Source organism: the organism of the source record quoted next, unplaced genomic scaffold (assembly GCF_019419815.1).
Source record: "Pyrus x bretschneideri cultivar Hongxiangsu unplaced genomic scaffold, Pyrus_bretschneideri_v1 Contig37, whole genome shotgun sequence".
NCBI lineage: Eukaryota > Viridiplantae > Streptophyta > Magnoliopsida > Rosales > Rosaceae > Pyrus > Pyrus x bretschneideri.
The window spans coordinates 2,451,409-2,474,085 of NW_025999690.1; the positions used below are offsets into that span (position 1 = coordinate 2,451,409).

General features: G+C 35.0%; 2 long non-coding RNA genes across 5 annotated transcripts; both read right to left on the bottom strand.

The window, feature by feature from the left end:
* Positions 1-1,740: 1,740 nt before the first annotated feature.
* Positions 1,741-7,331, bottom strand: LOC103937967. 4 transcript variants are annotated; one of them, XR_007250696.1, is made up of 10 exons: positions 7,303-7,331; positions 6,834-6,957; positions 6,553-6,620; positions 6,218-6,340; positions 4,576-5,011; positions 4,081-4,113; positions 3,675-3,815; positions 3,543-3,593; positions 2,945-3,018; positions 1,741-2,012 (listed from the first exon to the last, which is right to left on the bottom strand). It is a non-coding gene; the product is annotated as an uncharacterized LOC103937967 (long non-coding RNA). The 4 variants fall into 4 exon arrangements; XR_007250695.1 differs by having other exon boundaries at positions 1,741-2,073; XR_007250694.1 differs by lacking the exon at positions 3,543-3,593.
* On the bottom strand, positions 7,322-9,095 carry LOC125468319. Its single transcript, XR_007250697.1, has 4 exons — positions 8,734-9,095; positions 8,509-8,576; positions 8,109-8,180; positions 7,322-7,338 (listed from the first exon to the last, which is right to left on the bottom strand). It is a non-coding gene; the product is annotated as an uncharacterized LOC125468319 (long non-coding RNA).
* Between the last annotated feature and the right edge of the window lie 13,582 nt (positions 9,096-22,677).

Here is a 22,677-nt window from a genome sequence, read left to right on the forward strand (position 1 = left end):
ACCGACGGGAAGAGAAGAACAGGGCAGGGCAGAGGTAAAATTTGGGAGGAACATCAGGAGAAGCGAAAAGAAAAGAAGAAGAAGAAAAGAGGAGAGAAGGCACGCCAGAGAAGGGGAAAAGAGGAGAGAACAGAAGGAGGGGAAAAGGGGCAACCGACCCCAGCAGAAGCTAGAGTCGGCGCCGGAGAGTGTGGTCAAGCGGGAAACCCTCACCAAAAGAGGGAAAGAATCTCTCACAGAAGGAGAGAACGCTCTCACAGAAGGAGAGGAGGAAGAGAAGAAAGAAAAGGCTTAAACAAAGTGGATTTAGGTTTGTGAATTTTTCTTTTTTTTTTTTTTTTTTTTTTTTTTTTTTGTGGGCTAAGATAAAGTGTAGATATTAGCTAGGTTTTAGTCATTTTTGTTTTGTGATTTCGCTGAGTCATTTCTATACACGTGATTGAAAAAAAACGTATGAATCGCTACTTTCAGGAAAAGGACCTCAGCAATGTCGACAATACAGTTGGCTCTATGTACCCTTCTCTGGCAAAGCATGTACTAGTTTATTGGATCATCACAATAAAGTCATTTTTACTTCCTGTGATAGGGTCTCCATACACTCTGCAATACTCGAAGACTGTTAATGAACTAACCCGCTAATTCTTAATAGGCAAAGAAATTCAATCTACACTAAAACTGAAAGCACGCGGAAACACTGTTCATAAGCACAGTGTTGTTCCGTTTTTCTCCGCCCATTTAGTCTCTTCTATTTCACTTATGCCACTGACCTCTTTTGACATTTGTGATCGCACTCAGAGACTCACAACTGCTCTTTTTGTTTCTGCTCAGCTGCAATTAAATTTGCTCTCATCCCTAGAATCCAAAACTCCCTCCTACGATAGATTTTTCAGTGTAACCGATACATAGGATAATACATCATATGTCACTATATAAATGATTAGATATATGTGATGAAAAATTAATAACTTAAAAAATTAAATATTTCCCACTATATATATAAAAACATGTGATGTATCACCTGTATTCTGATCACAACGAAAAACTTCTCCCCTGCTCCTCTCCATGCACGCCGCTTCCTTTTCATCTTGGCCTCTCCTGTAATCACGCCGCTTTCCCTGCTTCCGACATCGTCCTTTTTATTGGGTAAGCTTTGAAACCTTTCTAGAACTCTTGCATGTTGTGTTGATTTCAAATTTTCGCTATCAAGATTCAATCACTCTCAATATTCCACAAAAACAACATTTTCGGTTCACATATATGAGTAAATAATTTGATTACATTTCTGGTCAGAGTTGCATTTATATTCTGCATTTTCTTGAAGAATTTAGTGTCTAATTTGAAAAATATAGGAAGAATATTTGATTTCTTGCAGAATCCATCTACTAAAATATCTAGATTTCTTAATGGACTGAAGGAAAAAGATGGTAATTTGGCTTATCCATCCCTCCAAATTTTGATATTACTAGAAAATATGCCCGTACGTTACTGTGGGAATTGAATATATTAGTTGCGACATACATGAATAATTTCCACACAGACTAACTTAAAAGACGGTGTAGTACCTAAGAACCATTGAAGTAAAACTTTGCTTGCTATATACGGATATGCATATGCTATAAGAAAGCATTCATTTGTAGATTGTATTGTGCTGTCAGTATTATACTTATAGTTTCAAGTGCTCAGCCTACTATATGGGGAAAACTACGGAAAAGGGAAAGCAGAAAAGTAGAGGACATAATATTTGAGCATCTGGCAGGAATAGTAAGTTTCTGAAAAAATTGCTAAACCATCTCACAAATTCAATTGTTAAACATTACATTGTGACCTAAGATAAAGATAAAGTATATCGTTCGTTCACAAATCAAAACAAAGTACGATCAAAGGAAAATGTTTAAGATGATGAAAATAAAAAACTAGCACTCGGCAACTATATTTTCTATCAGTAACCAAACGAATAATTTAGAATGATACAAACCCAATTCTAGCTCATCTGGTTGCTCTCATCCTCAGCTCTGTATTTCCAATTCCAAGGTTGAGTAGCCATGTTTGCAGAAGTTGCCAAATAATCACCATCTAAAGATTGAGAATAACATTGTTCACATCGCACAAAATTTTATAGAAACGGGGACAAATTAACATATTTAAAGTAAGCACTAAGATGTAAACATCTTCAAAGGCTGAGTAGCTGATTGGATTTGTTTCATTTTTCGAATCCAATGAAAATACAAAACGAAAAGGAATTAAAGAAAAGTTACCGTTTAAGTATTTCAAATTAGTGACTAATCAATTAGTCAGTCAGTCTCAATAATCTATCAATACCATGGACATCATAAAGAAATTCAAGTAAACCCTATAAACTATCAACTCCTCAACTTCATCACTCTTCTAACATTGTTTCTAATTTCCCTCTCCTTGGAGCTTTTTGATTACTAATTTATATACAGCAAATTGAACTATCCATTTCAAATCAAATATACATGGGTAAAAAAGCAAAACCTAAACTCTCGCCACATAAATTAATCAATAATCAAACAAAGAAAAATTCTTGGAGACCAAAACAAATCCAATTGGATTTTCATGCGAGTGATTGTAATTGCCAAACAAAACACATATATTTAAGTGCCCAAAATTTAAGCTTTACATCATGATCTATTCTTGTAACAAAACAGTTTCTCAGCCGTTGGGTATTTTTTGTGGCTTTCGATAATAGTTGTACTTATATAGAAAAAAAGTAAAATAGTCAAATACAAATGAAAGAAAGACGGATCAAATTATTAAGAAATCTAAGTTAGAGTTGTTAAAATTCACCTTTATGTGTACGATTCAAACTTCAACACATTTATTCTAACGTTTTACCAATCGTCAGACATTGCTAATTGCCAACATAGCAAGATAATGAATTCCATGAACAAAAAAAAAAAAAAGACATGCAACTTCAACTTACCATGCCAAAGAAGCTCCATAAGAGTAGTGGCTTCCTCCTTATTGCATGTATCAAAAGCATTGCAACCGTAGATCCTGGAAATTATAAAAAAAACATCCAGTCAATAGACACATAATAGTTGTGGGAAGGTGAGTATGCAACCAAGAATCTAAGATATACTTGATTAGTGATTCCATTATAATTTCACACAAAAAAAAAAAAAAAAGATCAAATTTTGATTGAAACATCAAACAAACAATCTCATATGTTATAGATTGGACCAACCAAATAAAGAATCTATTGATATGGTTTTAACCTAACTATAAAGGAGTTTTATAGCAGCGCAATCAACATCATTTGAACCCAACTAAAAAGAAACTGATTGTATGTTATAAATTCCATGCGTAATTTGATTTTGCAGATTAAAAAGAGTCGAAGAATATTGAAAATTACTAAACCCCATCACAACATCGCATCAGGAAAGAATCAAATCCAAATGTAAACTATAGAAGAGTGATGGTGAACTTAATAAAAGAATAAGAATCTGCAATGAACTAAATAAAAACACAATTTCTACAAACATTATTTGCACAAAAATTAACTGTATTGAGAAACTCACCATCCCACCTCTCAGGATGATGTATGATGATAAAACCAATTGGTGGGCCAACTGAAATATATTCACAGGCCCATTAAACGCACGAACATCATACAGTGAATTGCACATAAAGTACAACATTATCAAGTATACCTCGAGGTGGCATTGAATACGATCATTATAAAGTCTTCATCTCTAACACCAAGAGCACTCAGCATCTTAGAATTCCTTATCTCCCAACCATTATATAGCAGCTGCTGCTGCTCAAGCAGCACCCGTGTCTGCTCATACGCACTGAAAAACATACCACACATTCGTTATACATTTCTCTAACTAATCAACTAACTGAATTTAAAGTTAGCTTCCAAACCAAAGAAGTTCTGAACTTTTAATTTTGCCATCACACTCAGTTCTTCATCTCTTACTCTAAATCCCAATTACAAAAATATCTAAACATTACTTCAATTTAATATTGTTTTCCCCCAAAACAGCACAATCCCACAAAAAAAAGTTTATAAAGAAGAAAACAACAGATCATGAATTAAATTAAACTTATCACCTCCACCTCCAGCAGAGCTTTCACATTCTCAACCTACCACAAAAAAATCAAATCAAATTCAAGTTAAAAAAAGGAGATCTTCAACTTCCCAATTAATTGAAAGAACTATAAAATCAATTAAGGGTTTCTACTGAAGTGAAAAGTAAGGGCTTTAGTCTTGCGAGGATCGACGTTTAAGGAGAGGATCTGTTCGTCTCCGGAAAGTAATGATCGAAAGCTCCCTCTACTGTCATTTTTTTCCTAAACTCCATGCATTAATCGGAAACTAAAGAAAACTAAGAACTTGATTAATTGAGTGATTAAGAAAACATGGACTTGGTTAACTTGATATATGAAAGCTGAATTCATTGACAGATCCTATTTCCAGAAAAAGGATACATTATCTGGATAACAGCACCTGGTAATGAATGGATACTCAAAAATCCCACAAAACCATCCACAAATACATATTTCACTATAAAGCATGAAAAGAGAAAGATTAAGGCTCAAAGGTACCTGTTGGGTGAAGTGCAGCAAATTCGAATGATGGCGCTAGGTAAGAGGACCTTGTTTCGGAAAGGAAGGATGCTGAGGCTAGTGGGAAACTCCACTGATTCTGCCATATTTGCAACTTGTAGTGAGAGGAAAAAAAGAAGAAACAGAAAGGAGAGTCAGAGGAGGAGCTAGAGAACACAGGCATTACCATATAAGTGCCCTAAACCAAAAACAAAAAAACTTAACACAGAATCATGGATGTCGTTGGAGACCATTTTAAATGAAACAAATAAATATTGGGAAGCACTGATTGTCAAACTAACCTGACGAACCTCTCTTGCTGAAATTCATGACTACAACTTATTTTCTAGAATCTCCAAACGGAAAGTTAACCTCTGAACGTTTGGAAAACCCAAAGAACTTCCTCATGCACCACCATGTTCCCAAAAGCAGTCCCCTGACAATGATTCAAAGTGAAATGAAGTGAATTCAACATAGAAACTTCTATAATTTCACATGTTTCCTAAAATTACTCGGCTACGTGTTCATAAAAGGGGAAACTTTTTCTGAAGTCCAAGAGCAATATCAAAGTCCAATTTGCCCCAGTTCAAGAAGCAGAAATCGCACTAATACTAAATATCCATACAAAAATATCTTCATTTGAGCAATATCCCCCTAAATTTAGCATCCACTGTTTTCATACATTCATAAATTCATTGCTAACAACAAAATGTAATAAATAAATAAAATATAAATAAGGTCAAAAATGGACCAACGGGACCCCTTGGATTCAAATTTTTGAACCAAAAATCAAATAATTTCAACAAAAACGTGATATTTTGGATTTCCAATTTCACATCCTTTCAAGAAAAGATCAAAAAACTAAATTGTTAACATTCCCAAAAACTGAAAATCCAATCTTTGGGGGAAATCCATGAGAGCATGCAGTTGCATCAGTCAAAATATATTCCTTACGTCAACTAATTGGATTAACCAACAGAGCTAATTTTTATGATAATTAGTTAATTACACATCTAGAGCTATCAGTTATACGCTATAGCAAATCTTTTATCTCCAACCTTAAATATTACTCCCTTAATTAGTGCTTCTTTTCAGACCACAACATTGAATACGATTAATTAGGTGCTACATTGGTGGTGATTTGTGAGGACCACTTTACTAATTAAATCATACAATACAATTTCAAGATCTGATGGCAACAACTCGAAATCATAGCAAGACGATCAATCGACGCAAGAAAGAGACCTTAAGAGCGGGGATCATTTTTCCTTGAATATGAATCCGCATCATGTACCCAACTAAGTTATAAATCCCCATAAATCCATTTCTGGAAAGTACTAAACTACCCAAAAAAAAAAAAAAATTTATACACACATACAGGCCCTTTAAGGGAAGAGATCCTCATTTTTCAAAAAAAATGGGGACACCCTCTTAACCATTAGATTTGACTTTAATGAAATTTTGTGGTTGAGATTAAATCGTAGGCCATAGAATCTCAACCACATAATTTTATTAAATCCAAATCTAATGGTTAAGAGGATGTTTTTTTTTTTAAATGAGGATCCCTTCCCTTAAAGGCTTCCTATATATATATATATATCAGTAGGAATACGAGGGATTGGATGAGGAAGTCTAAATATACCAGTAATGGCGAGTGGTGAGGATGAGCTTGATACTGATGCCATGTTCTTGGGCTGCATTCAGAACCTTCTCAGGTTCAACTGGATCCACAACCGCTGCTTTTTTGGTACTCTCGTCAATAATTCTAAACACCAATAACAATTGAATTTAGAACTGATCAATATTTAAGCATAATTAATTAATTAATAAAACCCTAATTAGGATAACCAGAAATTGAGATGAAAAGGGTGGATACAACCTTTCTTCTTTTAAAAACATGCTATAAATTTGTTCCACACTTAGAAATACAGGAAATTAGAGAATTTTAATCAAGTGTTCGCAAGCGTATAACATTACCTGCATCCCATTCATGAAACCAAGGCTTATACACCCAAACTAAAAGGCAAAGCCCTTGAACGCATCTCCTGGGGCTAAAACCAACAGAAAAAAGTTAATGCCTGATTATTCGCATTTATTTATATATATCATATACCAGCACGTTAAACTCATTACTAAATCGCCTATCTGGGGGAGAGAATCTAGCATTGACATCATAAGATTGCTATATAACAGTGAAAATATGCCTACATCCCCACCATTGAGTGCAACAAAATCCATGGTCTAGAGTGTGAACTTACCCTTCGCTAGTGTAGTGGGTGTTCTTGAGAAGTCGGAGCCTTCGGAATAGTTCGGGAGCTTCTCTGGGAGGCTGGAGCTTCAGCTGTCCAGGAAGCATGCTTGCAACGGGTGTATCAGAACCTCCTACATTAAATCGGTCGCAGGAAAACATTGCAAAGAAATGAAAATCAAATGAAATGGGCAACTCAGATGCTAAAAGAGAACACAATTATCTAAGATTCCCAAACTCCTTCAAACACATAAATTTTCTAGACTCTGAATATTTGAAATAAAAATCATCAAACCCTAAAATTTCCAACAATCTCAAAAATTCTAAAACGCATTAAAAACCTCTATTTGAAATAGTAACCCAAAGCAATATAATTGCACAGATTGTTAAAAGTGAAGGAAAACTGATCAGGAACAAACCCTACACAAAAACACATATGCAAATAAGTAGATACGACACACACACACACATATATGCACCTGCGGTTGGAGGAGATGGAAGGGGGTGAGTATCCCCTGTGAAAAATATGAAACCTTGTGAAAAGAGCGCATGTGGGAAAGAACGATATCAGCATAGAACGCATAGAAACTACAGCAGTAATAGCATTCAAAATTTTTTTTGTTCTATACGACACAATAAAAGAAATAACAGTGAGCCATAAAAAGTCAAAATAAAAAATTGGGGATTGTAAATTATAATCTAATCACCCAATAAAAAAAAAAAAAAAAAAGAAATTAAGCACAACAATATCAAAATTAAAAGGAAGGAATAATATGAAACCTTGTGCATAGAACGCTCGTGAGAATGAATCACACAAGAATCTAAGGTGGACAAATCACAAAAGTGACAACTAAAGGCACCTAATGGACACCCCCATCTCTCTCTCTGCAATGGACACCCCCATCTCTATCTCTCTGCAATTGCAGAAATCCCTCGGGTTTCGGGAAGTAAATGGAAAACGAAGTGCTTTTCCATCCCCTACCCATACCCATACCTCCCTTACCCGTTGCCCTTACCCTCGCAGAAAATCCTCCAATCTCTCTCTCTCACCCTTGTCCCATCTCTCTGTCTGCAAATCGCTGAAAAGAAACCCTAAACAAATCCATGAAACCCCTCGCCTAAATCCTCCCACATCTCTCTCGGACACCCCTATCTATCTCTTTGCAAACCCTAAACCAAATCTCCTAAATCATATCTTGGACACCCCATAAACAGCCAAGAAGCCAAAGATATTAAAGCAATCTCTACATAATACTTTGGAACAATGAAGCAAACGGGTACTTACTTGTACCTTGTCCAAAACCGTTGGTGCTGCCGTACATTGTTATCAATTGTGGGTTTATCAAATCCTTCATGGCTTAGATTGCATGAAGAATTAGAAACAAAAAGATGAATATATGCTGTAAATCATCATATAAATGTAACTGCATTTAAAAAAAGAAGGGAATGAAAAAATCGAATTCTATTTCATCAGTATGTAACTGCATGAAAAGTTACATTGAATGCAGACTCAATCAATTTCCCCAAAGTCATTGTTAACTGAAAATCAATACCAAACCCATAAATAACACCATTGAAGTTGGCAAAACCCAAAAAAAAAAAATACAAAAATTTACTCATATAATCACAGAAAAACATGAAATTTGAGCACCCATTTGGCCAAGTTAAAGGATAAAGGCACTCACATCATCGAAGTACTGTTTGAGAAGACCTTCTAATACTGGTTCTTCCTTTTTCGTGCTCTTCCTCAGAACTGCCATAAAAAAATCGGAGAAGCATACAAATTCAGAAAAGGAAAGGTCCAAAACTGCCATAAAAAATCCAGAAAGCATACAAATTTATTAGAAAGAAAAGTTCAAATTACAAAAACCAATTGATGTGAGTGAATAGTGAGAGGTTGTGTTAGGCACCTAAAACACGTTTTGGTTTCAATTGAGAGGGCCAAAGCCTTATATGTGAGGAAGATGACCTGAGGATTCCAGAGACAGAGAAAGGAGGAGTAAGACGACGAAAGCAAGAGAAGGGAGACGGCGACGAGAGGAGGATAGGATGGAGGCGAGATCGTCTGTGTCGTGGGTCTGCGAGACGGAGGAGGCAAGGAGGGTTTGAGAAGCAGATGGAAAGGGCCGGCTTTACCGTCGTTCTTCCCTTCCCGCGATCATCAATGCGTGTGCATCAAGATCATCGGCAGAGATAGCCTGTGGCAGACTCGTAAATAAAGTGAAATTGAGGCAAAATTGCACAGTACCTTTCCCCCTCCTACTTTAGACTAAAGTAATGTATTGTATTGAGATTTTTAGATTATCTTCAACGCTACTTAGAAGGCTCGTTTTAGTTCTCTGGTCCTTTAAGATATTAATATTTTAATAAACGGTACATGATTATATTTTCTTTATCTCCAACTGAGGACCATAGGGCTCATTTTAGCCCTGTCACAAAAAAACCGTCTCCAACCGAAGATAAAAGTGCCAAACATAATTTATTATTTAAATTTAAAAACAACAACTTAAATTTAAAAACTACAAATTAAATTTTAAAACTACAAATTAAATTCATAAAAAAAAAAAAAAATTGAATCCAAGGGTAACTAGCCGTTATATTTGAAAATTTTGGCCAACCATTACTGTCGAATATAACCGACAGGAATAAGTACAATGTTGTCGGCTATATAACAGAATAGTGACAAATCCAGCCCCGCCCGGGGCTGGTGGCTGGCTAGATTGGGCTAGCTGGTTGGCCTTTTTTTGTCTAGTGGGGCCCTTTGGCCTATCCCTTGGTTGGAGACAGTTTTTGAGCTATTTTCGGCCCTTTGGCCTTCTAGATCTTTCGGTTAGAGATGACCTTAGTGTCCAATCTGAAAAGCCTAGCAAAAAGCTTTGCTTTTTAGTAAAATTTGGTGGTTCGCTGGAAATGAGTCAAGGGTGCTACAAAAATTGGTGGTGAGGTTATAAGAATATACAAATTGTTAAACGTGTAAAAAAAAAAAAATTCATATTATGTTTGGAATTTTGAGCAATTGGGTTTGTTCAATTACTACATGAAATTCAGAAATGCAATTCGGAATTTCAATTGAGATTGGGATCTGATTGTAGAATTTGGGTCATGTTTGGTTGTGCTGGATCGGGTTTGATGGAGAATTTCTGATCGTGATCAGAATCATGGGTTTTGTTTAAAAATGAAATTGCATTCAATAATTTCAATTTTAGAGAATGAAAACTTTATATAATATTTTTAGAGAATGACAACGAGAAAGTGGCGATGGACACAAAATAGTTGCCGATCAATTCTGCTTCTACCCTGGAATGTGGGGTACAAACATTCTGAAAGTGTCAGAAGCACCAAAAGTCAAACTGAGCTTCCAGCGACTTCAAAGACAAGAAAGGCTCGAGCTTTGGGAGACATATTACGTTTCTCTGATAGTTGTTGAGATAGGTGCGAGACTTAAGCACCTCGTTCTATGAATGCACCACAGTTCTTGCATTTTGGTTCAACTTTTCTCCTTAAACACAATTCCACCAGCAATGGCAGATTAGCTTTCAAGTCTCTAATTAGTGTGCAATTATAGAGTTTTTGTTTAAAAGATGCATATATTTTTCACCCATATTTTCCAGGACAAGGGGGAAAAGAATAAAAAAAAAGGGGTTTATGCGATGTTTAATTATCCCATTTAATGTAGGGAACTTTAACGAAAAGTCTCTGATACTGTTCATTTTAACGAAAAATCATATTTTTACATTAGAAAGTCAATCATGGTACTATTCACTTTACCCTTTATTTTGTTCTTATTGTTAAAACTGAAAGTTTTCAAAACGTTTTCATTAGTTTTCCTTTTAACGTAACATTACTTGGAGATAGTGATACTGATTGTGGTTTGTGAACACTACTGTCAAAAGAAGAGATAAGGTTAAAAGATGTGTTTTTGCTCACCAAATTGTTGGTCTTTGTAAAAGACAGCTTCTGTTATTATTCAGTAGATCTTTGCTTATTCTCAAGTGATTTTTGCTTATTCTTTTGACAATTAGTGAGTCAGCTATGTTAGAGGAATATAATCCTCACTCATAGTATAATATTGTTTTGGGTAATTAATTCTGCAAAAGTCTATAATGACAATCGTGGTTGAATTGCATGTATGAAAATTTGGCATTTTGTATGGAATTTAAATTATGTGATTGAAAATTTATAGTATTTTGTTAATTTTCCAACTTTGAATTCACAGAAAGAGTTAGTTGTCATCGTTCAAATTCAATTTCAAATTGTATTTCTGAGCCCATTGTTTCGTCGTGGTCAGGTAAGGCTCAAGAAAATAGTACTACCAGTATTTAAATAAACCTTTTTGTTGAATTTGAATATTTGCACTATTTGATTTTGGTATTGTATAAATATGATTTTTAATTTTAGTCTAGAGTAGGACTTTGGTTAATTGTGCATTATGGGAGGAAATGTAGATTAAAGGGCTCTGCTTACCGTGTAACAACCACGTTTACTTTTCAAAATTTGAAGCACAGTACTTTAGGAAAACACCATGTTTATGAGAATGGCAATAAATTAAAAAATGCAAGTTTATCAATGCCAACATGCTTGCAGATATAGTCATTAGTAATGCTTTTCTGGTTTTCTTTTATGTTGATAAAATTGGGATTCTTTTAAAAAGACTTTATTGATCATATGGTTAGGGAGTACTGAAGGAAATATTTGTGAAAATTAGTTCAATTGAGCAATATTTATGCATGCAATTAACAATTAAAAGACGATATCATGTTTGTATGCACTCAAAAACAAAACTTTACCCATGAAATTCAAGGCCTAGTAATTATGGTGAACCAAAACTCAACTCAAATCTTAAAGAAATGAGTTGAGAAACTTTTATACCTTTGAAGCACCTCTTTGCTTACCAAAGGATATTCACCCATATGAGGGCCTTCTTTCCTTAGTCTCTTCGCTCCTTGACTCCATGGATGTGGATGGAGGAACTTTGCTTCTTGGCTCCATGACTTCTTGGATGGATGAAGGAATGGATTCTCCAAGTTCCCAAAATAGGGAACCTCTAAGTCTCCACACCAAGGAGAGCATTGATGAAGAGATGAGTTACCTAGAGGAAGGAAGATTGCTAGCTATGTTCCTCTAGGGTGGCCAGCCTTCATTAGAGAAGAGAGAGCTTTGTGTTCTCTTCTCTTCCCTTAGAAAACACTTATGATGAAATGCCTATAAAGTTGCTTTTATACTACCTCTCAATGGAGTGGCAAACTTGCAATTAACACAAGTTTGTCTACCCTTCACCTTATGGCCGGCCTTGATGGGTTTATTGGGCTTTAAGGCCCTATGTTTTTTCAAGTTGTCATACAACTTGAGTTAATGGGCTTGACATTCAAATCCCATTGGGCCTTGCGGGCCAAAACTAACCCGAGGTCTAATACGAACTTATTTGTTTGATTAATTAACATAATAATTAATCATAGCCATAAATAATTAAATCATTCAATTATCCTTACTCATCTCTGTTGTTTCTTCAATCTCTACCTTACACGGTGTACGATCCATTAGGTTCCTTTTAGTGAGGCAATGAGCTATTAGAACTCTTCAAATCGATTGTGAATTGAAACATATTTTCAATTCTCCCTTTGGTGATTATATAGCTTTAGGGCTTCCACAAACCATAAGCGACACCTAGCAGTATACACCTTTAAAGATCCCTTGTTGTGCATTCACTTGCCTCCATGGCTAAGTGGCTTAACCCCAACTATGTCGTGGACACCCTTTGATGAAGTGACTTTGGCATAGTCAAAGATCAAGGACTTAACCACAAGGCAACCATGATGCCTCAGGTCAAAAGACTACTTTGCATTATCCCAACCATGAGTTTTCATGTGACATGAGTATGAGAACTCCTTGTTGATCGCGTTCAGTGGACTCATTCTCTATTAAGCACCTACATGCTTGTCTTGGTGTTAGTCACACCAATGACTCGAGACCAGTCACTCCCTCTAAGAGAAGACATATCATGTATTGATCTTAACGAATTGTCAATGCCTAATTGGAAATCCTATGATCAGGAACATTTAGGGTATGTATACGAAAGAGAATGGTCTCATGAATCTAACTTCTTTATATCACACTCTCCCAATTATATGTTCCTTGGACTTATCATTTAAGCATATAACTTTTATATGAGACGGCTTTAAACAATAATCTTTGCCCTTTATATCAAACTAGATTAGTTTAACATGTGAAATGTCCGTAAAGTATCATCATATAATTGGCTTTAGGGCACATTTCCAACAAGTACTTACTGGAACTATAGCAAAGCTGGCAGCTTCGCTTTCTTTATCAATCACTAGAAGAATAGTGGAAGCGGATGAATTTATGAGGGCTGACTTATTGATGGATGGCTTCCTAATCTACATGACTACCATGTTCACTGTTACTATTCAGGTTCGTCCAAAACTTGCTCAAAGAGCAGACTGTCAGTGATTTGAGCTAGTTGTAAATAATATATCTCTTTGTAAATAATACTTTAAAATCATCTCTCTTAGTGTAAACATGTTATATGTAAAATAATATCATCCTAAACAGTCTTAAAACCCATGGCATCGCGCGAGGGGCTCAATTGCTAGTAAAACTCTAATTCTAATGGGCTAGGCCCAAAACCCAACAATAAAATAAACCTCAATATTAGAATGGAAAACTTTATTTTAATTCTTTGAAAAAAATGACTTTTAGACTTTATCCTTATGTAAAATTAAAGTTTAATTTTCGTACATTGGTACATTTAGTCAGCTTATTTATTTATTTATTATATTTTCATTTTTTATTTCTCTTTTTCTCTAAATTTTAATGTATTAATTACATTTAATCTTAATTTTCATTTCATTCATCATAATATATTATTGTAGATATTTAGGTAAACTAATTTTTTTCTCATGTAATATATTCCGACACAATATGTGTTCTTTATTTAGATACATTAATTTATTTAATATATTTCGGTATATCCATCAAACATTTATATACATTAATTCTTTATAACAAATTTTGGTATTGACAATTGGGTACACTAATTCAATATAATACATTTCTGTACTTACATTTTTTAGGTACACTAATTCAATGTAATACATTTTGGTACTTATATTTTGGCACATACATTTTGACACATACATTTTGGTATTAACATTTAGGTACATTAACTTAATATAATACATTTCGGTATATATATTTGCTACATACATTTCTGTACAAACATTTAGGTTCATTATAATATATTTCGGTACAAACATTTAGGTACAAATATTTCGGTATAAAGAAGTAAATTTAATATATTTTGGTATAATATTTTTTTTTGTACACTTATGAACTTACATATTTTTCGGGGTGCATTTTTGCTCATCCACACTAATTATAGGGTATGCTCACCACCCCTCCAATACTTGTCACGTGTAATCTGTTGAAGATAAAAGATATTGCCATATCATCAATGCCACATTAGCAATGCCATGTCAGCAAGTTAGTTGTAGTTAATAAGATTGGATAGAGTTAGGAGGTTATATTTGTCAGACAAATAGTGTAGGAGCTAAGTCTTTCTTGAGCTCTATATAACTGAAAAATGAGTTGGTTGTATTCATTCAAGTTCATCAATAGTAAAGGATTGTTCTCGTTTTCCTGATTCTCTCTTCTTCTTCTTCCTTAAAGCTTTTCTCTGCAACTCTTCATTTTTCTGCAATTCTTGTGCTCTGTTATCATGGTATCATCGCCGACGGTCTCGGTCGTAGGTGGTGCTACATCTGCTGTGCTATCTTGAATGGTTGCTGATTTCTGGTGTGTTCTCTGGGCTTCTTTGCTCAAGAACTGAAGCTTCATGTTTCATCTTTCTTTCTGCACTCCAACTATTTGTTTGATTGTCTCAATGAAGAATTTTGTGTTAATTCGAGTAGTAAGGCCGATCGTCATTTACTAATTTAGAAAGATATGAAGGCCGATTGCCATTTCTTCTAGTTGAGAGATTGATTAGTAGACTTTAAAGGCCAATTGCCATTATTTGATTGTACAACAAATGAAGGCCAATTGCCATTGCTGAAAGATTGGTTCTTTGATTGATTATTAGGTTTTTTACACTCACGAAAGGCTGATTGCCAAGAGTGTATTAGTTCAAGATTCTGCAAAAGTTGTTCATTTGTTGAAATTGTATTCATTAGTGAAGATATGACGTTTAGTTCTGTTAAAATTGAGAGTCTTTTGGGTATGATTACTGTCAAATTGCAAGAACATAACTTTGTCAAGTGGAGCTTTCAGTTTAAGTCGGTTCTTAGGAGATAGATAAAACAAATCACTACGGCTTATAAAGAATAGGTCAAGATAGATGTTTCCTTGTTGAGTTTATTAATTGAAACACTTTCAGATGAAGCTAAAGATCATGTTATTGGTTGCAAAACTTCTCAGGAAGCATGGAAATGTTTGGAAGAGAGATATGCATCTGTTTTAGTTGTGAGAATCAATTAACTCAAGACTGAATTTCATACTGCACAAAAGGGGGTTGATTCAGTCGATAAATATTTGCTCATGTTGAAATGTATTAGAGACCAATTAATTTCTACAGGAGAAAAAATTACTAACAACGATTTGGTGATAGCTGCTTTATCTGGGTTACCACCAGAATTTGAGATGATCAAGATGAGCAAATACCTAGTCTAACTCAATGTTTGCAATGATTGTTCAAGGAAGTTCCTCAGGATCACAAAGTTTTCAAGGAGACTACCAAGGCTATGAACAAGGTGAAAGCTTAAATACTTAGGCAATCAAGGCAGACATGTTTTCAATAGAGGATCTGGCTATGGAAGTAATGGTGGAAAATCCTTTAATTCACAATAGAGGTTTAATTACAACAATCAAAAGTTCTCTGGTGGAAACAAGAATCCTAGATCATATTCAAATTTTAGGAATAGGTCTGGAGGAAATAACTCTGGAGGAAATGGTTCGAACTTCTACGATGATAATGGAAAGGGCTTTCAGTCAAATGGAAGATCTAATAATTCTTTTTTTTGTAAATAGAGGCAAGCAAGGGAATTCCTGGAACTGACAATACATATTACAAGGCATCAATTTCTCCTGAATGCCAGATATGTTCAAGAAGGGATAACATAGCACCAAATTACTTTTTCAAGATTGATAGTGGTCAACCATCTGGGGGTTTCATTATGTGTTAGATTTGTGGCAAGAAAGGTCACATTGCCTTAGAATGCTATCACATGAACAATTTTTCATATTAGGGTGTATCTCCTCCTGCATCTATCACTGGAATGATAGCTCAGAGTTCTAATACAACAACTGAAGTTTAAAACAAGCATGATTCATCTTTTACTGATAATTGGGTGGTTGACACAAGTGCAACTCACCATATGATAGCAAATTTATAAGTCATGAACAACATTACTGCTTATAATGGTAATGCCAAAATAACTATTGGTAGTGGAGAGAGTTTACTAGTTTCAAATATTGGCTCTTCTATCATTCAAACTCTTAACCATGTATTAACTTTACATAATGTTTTACATATGCTAAGAATTACCATGAATCTGTTATTTGTGAAGAAATTGTGTAAAGATACTGGATGTTGGTTTAATTGTGATTATCTGGTTTTCTTTATACAGGACAAGCTAACTCAGTGATGTGGTACCAAGGAAAGAGTGATGATGGAGAACTGTTTAAGATTCCAATCACTATGTTTTCAAAGTCTTCTGTTGTAGAATTAGAATGATGTGTTGCATTGGTTGGAAAGAGGGTTAAGAGTTCAATATGGTACAAAAGGTTGGGTCATCCATTTGAAGAAATACTTAATAAAATGTTGACTAGTACTCAGTTACAAACTAGTATAGATACTTGTCCATCTTTATGGCCTGCTTGTATTCATGGCAAGATGAGTAGGTTGCCATTTCATGTAAAACATGAGAGGTCAAAAGTTGTATTTGAGAAGATACATTCAAATGTGTGGGGATCCTTCACCACATAAGTCTATTGAAGGTTTTAGGTATTACATAAACTTTGTTGATGATTGTTCTAGGTTTGTATGAATTTTCTCAATGATCAATAAATCAGATGTTTTCTTAATCTTTTGCAAGTTCTATGTTTTTATTGTTACTCAATTTAATGGCTCTATTAAATATCTACAATCTGATGGTGGAGGGGAATACATGAGCAAAAAGTTTAAACAGTTTTTAGATAGTAAAGGGATGATACACCATATTCCATGCGCACATACTCCTCAGCAAAATGGTTTAGCTGAGAGGAAGTGTCACCATGTTGTTGAGACAACCATTAGCCTATTGTCATATGCTCAGTTGTCCTTATTATTTTGGTACCATGCTTGTTCCTATGCTGCTTTCCTTATAAATCAAATGCCTTGTAAAGGTTTAGGAATGAAATCCCCATATCAGGTGCTTTTTGGTCAAAATCCTGATATTCATTCTTTAAAGGTCTTTGGAACCGTAGTTTATCCATAAGTTAGACCTTTTAATAATAATAAGCTTCAGCCAAGGTAACACAGTGTGTCTTTCTAGGTTTTTCTCTCGGTTACAAAAGAGTCATCTGTTACAACATAAATACAAGGAAGTTTATTATGTCTAGACGTACGAATCATGATGAGGCAGTATATCCATTCAAGAAGCATGTGGATCACAGTTCCAAAATACCTCCAAGAACTTCAAATTCTCTAGTAATAGTTCAGTTATCAGTTCCAAGTGAGAAGTGTCAGATTGTTTCGTAGGACCTGAATACAATATCAGTGATTGATACAAGTGCCAGTTCCAGTGACAGGAATATGGAAGCAATTGATACAAGTGACAGAAACGAAAGGGATGCAGAAGTCAGTGATAGTGATGCACAATCTAATTCCAAAAGTATACAGTCAGTTTCTATAGCTCATGCACATCAGCAGTGCACTACACATCATCACTCTGGTACAACATCGATGTTGCTCGTCCACTCAGACACTCAATTACAAGTAATTCTTCCTATGTCTTCACAGTCTGAGATATTACATCATAATATGCCATCAACACATTTAATGACCACAATATTAAAGAGTGGCACAATTGAGAAGAAGAATTATGCTGTTATTAGGTACTTTTCCTGAGTTACACTATTTGGAAATAGCTGAGGATGATTTGTTTATTGGTGGTTATTCATTTGTATTTGAGATTGTGGATGCTTTAGAACCCTCATCCTTTAGAAAAGCTACAACAATGCCACAATGGCAGGCAGCAATGCAAGAAGAGTATGATTCCCTTCGAGCTCAATGAACTTGGGTTCTGGTAGTGTCACCTAAAGATAGAACAATAGTGGGAAGTAAATGGCTATACAAAATAAAAAGAAATCCAGATGGTAATGTTTCTAGATACAAAGCTAGACTTGTAGCTAAGGGTTTCACTCAAGAACATAGGATTGACTACTCGGATACATTCAGTCCAGTAGTAAGACATACTACTGTTAGAATTGTATTAGCTTTGGCTGCAATAAATCATTGGAGTCTTCGACAGTTAGACATTAAAAATGCCTTTCTTCATGGGGATCTACAAGAGGAAGTACACATGAAACAACCTCAGGGTTTCATTGATTCATCTCATCCTACACGTGTTTGTAAGTTGGTTATGTCATATCCCAGTCTCGACTCCCCTGTAGCATGATATTGTTCGCTTTGGGCCCCGGCCACGCCCTCATGGTTTTGTTTCTGGGAACTCACATGAGAACTTCCCAATGGGTCACCCATCCTGGGAATACTCTCGATCGAACTCGCTTAACTTCGGAGTTCCAATGGAACCCGAAGCCAGTGAGTCCTCAAAAGGCATCGTGTTATATGGAGCTGGGCATGTACATATAAGCCATATCACCCCCTCTCCGTTGGTCGATGTGACATCTTACAATCCACCCCCCATAGGGGCCCGACATCCTTGTAGGTACACTCGTACCACATGGCAGAGTGGCTCTGAAACCAAACTGTCACATCCCAGTTTCTACTCTGCCGTAGCACGATATTGTTCTCTTTAGGCCTTAACCACACCTTCATGGTTTTGTGTCTAGGAACTCACACGAGAACTTCCCAGTGGGTCACCCATCTTGGGAATGCTCTCGCCCGAACTCGCTTAACTTCGGAGTTCCAATGGAACCTGAATCTAGTGAGTCCCTAAAATGCCTCGTGTTATATGGAGGTGGGTATATACATATAAAGCACATCACCCCCTCTCCGTTAGTCGATGTGGGATCTTACAGGTTAAATCATTATATGGTTTGAAACAAGCTCTTAGAGCTTGAAACTCCAAGTTTACAAGTTATTTGGCTGCCTTGGATTTTCGTGCTTCAATTTCAGATACCAGTTTATTTGTCAAGACTGATGGTATGGATACAATCATACTCTTGCTATATGTCGATGATATAATTTTAATTGGTTCAAGCTCTACAAAGGTGCAAGGAGTAATTCAAGAGTTATCTGCAGTATTTGATTTGAAAGACATGGGACAACTCACTTATTTTCTAGGGTTACAAATTACTTATAAGGAGAATGTGGATATATTTGTAAATCAATCCAAGTACATCAAGGATTTGATACACAAATCTAGTATGAACTCTTGTAAACCAGCAAATACACATTGTAAGCCACATTAGCAGTTTCTTCAATCAGAGGGAACTTTGTTAACTGATCTAACTGTATAGAAGTATTGTGGAATCCTTGCAATGATTGACCTTCACTAGGCCAGATATTGCATTTGCAATGAACTCAGTATGTTAATTCATGACTTCACCAACTGAAACTCACTTTGAGCTGTCAAATGAATTCTTAGGTATCTTCAAGGGACATTGAATACTCGAATTGTCTATTCTACAAAAACATCTCCACAGATTAATACATTTTCATATTCTGATTGGGCTGCAGACTTGAATACTCGAAGATCAGTGACTGGCTATGTTGTATTTCTTGGGAATAATCCTATTTCTTGGCAGTCTAAGAAGCACACATTAAGTGTCTAAGAGCTCTATAGAGGCAAAATATAAGGCCTTGGCACACACAACTGTTGATAGGAACATTATAAAGGATTTGGGTGTGTTCGTGTCCAATCCACCAAGCATCCATTGTGACAACATGTCTGCAATTGCATTGAGTGCAAATCCAGTTTTTCATTCAAGAATCAAACACTTGGATACTGATTATCATTTTGTCAGAGAACGGGTTCAAAAAGGTGATTTGGAAGTTCTATACATACTAACAGATGATCAAACGACTGATGTATTAACAAAACGGTCCTTCATTTATCAAACACCATTACAATCTTAAATTGAGAAATCCCAGTTGAGATTGAGGGGAAATGTTGAAGATAAAAGATATTGCCATATCATCAGTGCCACATCAGCAGTGCTATGTTAGCAAGTTAGTTGTAGCTGATAAGATTGGATATAGTTAGGAGGTTATATTTGTTAGACAAATAGCGTAGGAGCTAAGTCTCTCTTAAGCTCTATATAACTGAAAAATGAGTTGGTTGTATTCATTCAAGTTCATCAATAGTAAAAGATTGTTCTCAGTTTTCCTAATTGTCTCTTCTTCTTCCTTAAAGCTTTTCTCTGCAACTCTTCATTTTTCTGCAATTCTTGTGCTCTATTATCATAATCCACATTAACCCTATTAAGCTTAATTTTTTTAATTTTTTTTGCTTTAATTAATAAGAGAGTGAATCCTCCTTTCCCTCAATTACTTTCAAATTTATCCTTTCTTCTTTTTATATTTTATTAAAACTCTTGTTTTTTAATATAAAAAGATTTAAACCTGCACGTTTATGCTTCTGGGTTTTTCATTCAACTTGTTGAAAAGAAGAATGAAAAACCCTTGTTTTTTAATACAGACAGACTCAAATCTAAACGTATTTGCTTTTGGGTTTTTCATTTCGAAACTTACGCCAACAAATTGAACAATATGCTATTTTTTCTAAAAAGGTATGAAGCAAAACCCCACATCCTAACAAACAAATAAGGGTCAATACAAACGAAGGAGTTAATTGCTGAAACCCTAAAGAACATGCAACAACATGCAGCCAATAAACATGAATGTTCAAAAATTCTTCAAGTCCTGCAACAAAAAGCTAGTTTATAGAAAAATTATAGGATAAATGAAAACATAAAAGAAATTTAGTTAAAGAAAATAGAATGTTGTTCAATTTGTTGGCGTAGGTTTCAACAAGAAGAATGAAAACCTTGGAAGGAATGTGTTGATTTAAGTCTATTTGTATTAAAAAAAAACAAGAGTTTTAATAAAATATAAAAAGAAGAAATGATCAATTTGAAAGTAATTGAGTGAAAGGAGGATTTTCTCTCCTATTAATTAAGCAGAAAAAATTAATAAAAAAATTAGGCTTAACTAGGGTTAATGTGGATTACTTGTGGCAAGCATTGGAATGGGTGGTGAGCATACCCAATAATCAAGGTCGGCCCTGAGAATTTGAGGACCCTAGGCGAGCCTTTGAAATGGGGCCTAGAGTTCTCTGACTCCCGACCCTTTGTATATTGACATGTGTAAAAAAAATTCACTAAATACATGAAAAGTCTAATTCTACATCACATATCATTAAAAATTAATATCAAAAGAAAAAAGATATATAAACATTACTCAAATATTAGTATATTACCCGTCTTACATTTTTAGATGCAAATGCACTTATTAAGTTTACATAATCTAATTTTTCAACCAATTCAAACCAAAAGAGAAGTCTCTACCCGGTACGCCAAATTCCAATCATTTTTTTATTATTACAATGTTACTTATTACATTTAATAAATGAATGAATGGTTGGATTACAGAGACAAAATCTTACAACTAGGAAAAAGACTAGAGTGAAGAGGATAATAATATTCGTATACGCGCCTAGGTGGATGAAATGGATTTGAATAATTTATTATATATTATATAAACTAATTAATTTGAACATTTAATAATGTCATTTTTCAAAAAGGTGAGAGTTTTAGCCCTTTAGGTACATAATAATGATATATGTGGTGTGATCTTAAAATAGGGTAACAAAACCCCATAAAAATAAACATAAAAGTGATATTTAAGAGAGAAGCAAAAAAGTAAAAATAAGATGGTGGGGACTATTTAAGGGGGAGAAAACAGTGCAGATATTAAAAAAAAAAAAAGATGGTGGGACCATCTTAAATAAAATCGTGCAATTAAAATGATGTTGGGAATATGGTTGCCTTCTTCCTTGCACGAGGTCGACCTTGCAACAAAAGATTTCCAAATTCCGGCTTTTACATATAAGCCCGCATAGCTCCCGTCCATCCTCGTCTAGGCCCACCTAACTCCACCTAAAAATTGGGGGCCCTAGGCGGGCGCCTACTCTAGCTACCCTTAGGGCCGGCTTTGGCAATAATTAGTGTGGGTGAGCGAAAATGCATCCTATTTTTCTTATGTGTCACTAATTTCTTTTGATGTTTTCTCATTTAGGTTTATTTATAATTGGAAGAACTAAAATATGCATATTAATAAAATCAAAAATTTTAATGTGGAGACATTAAATAAAAATACACATTAAATAACAAACATAATATACGTATTTTAATAAAAGTACACTTCAAAGGATTAAATCAATATGTAATCTAACACCATTTTCTTTAGAATTTAATCTTTTTCAAGGACTAATATTCAAAAACCCTTATTATTATCTTTGATGCCCCAAGTAACATACCTTTCCAGTGTGCCATAAGGTCGTTGTTTCATCTCTGCATGTAAGGTATTGCCATATAACCCTTGGTGCTCCATCTCGACAACATACCATATGATGAGAAATCATTAATTGTCCACATAACTGCGGCTTTCAGAGTGT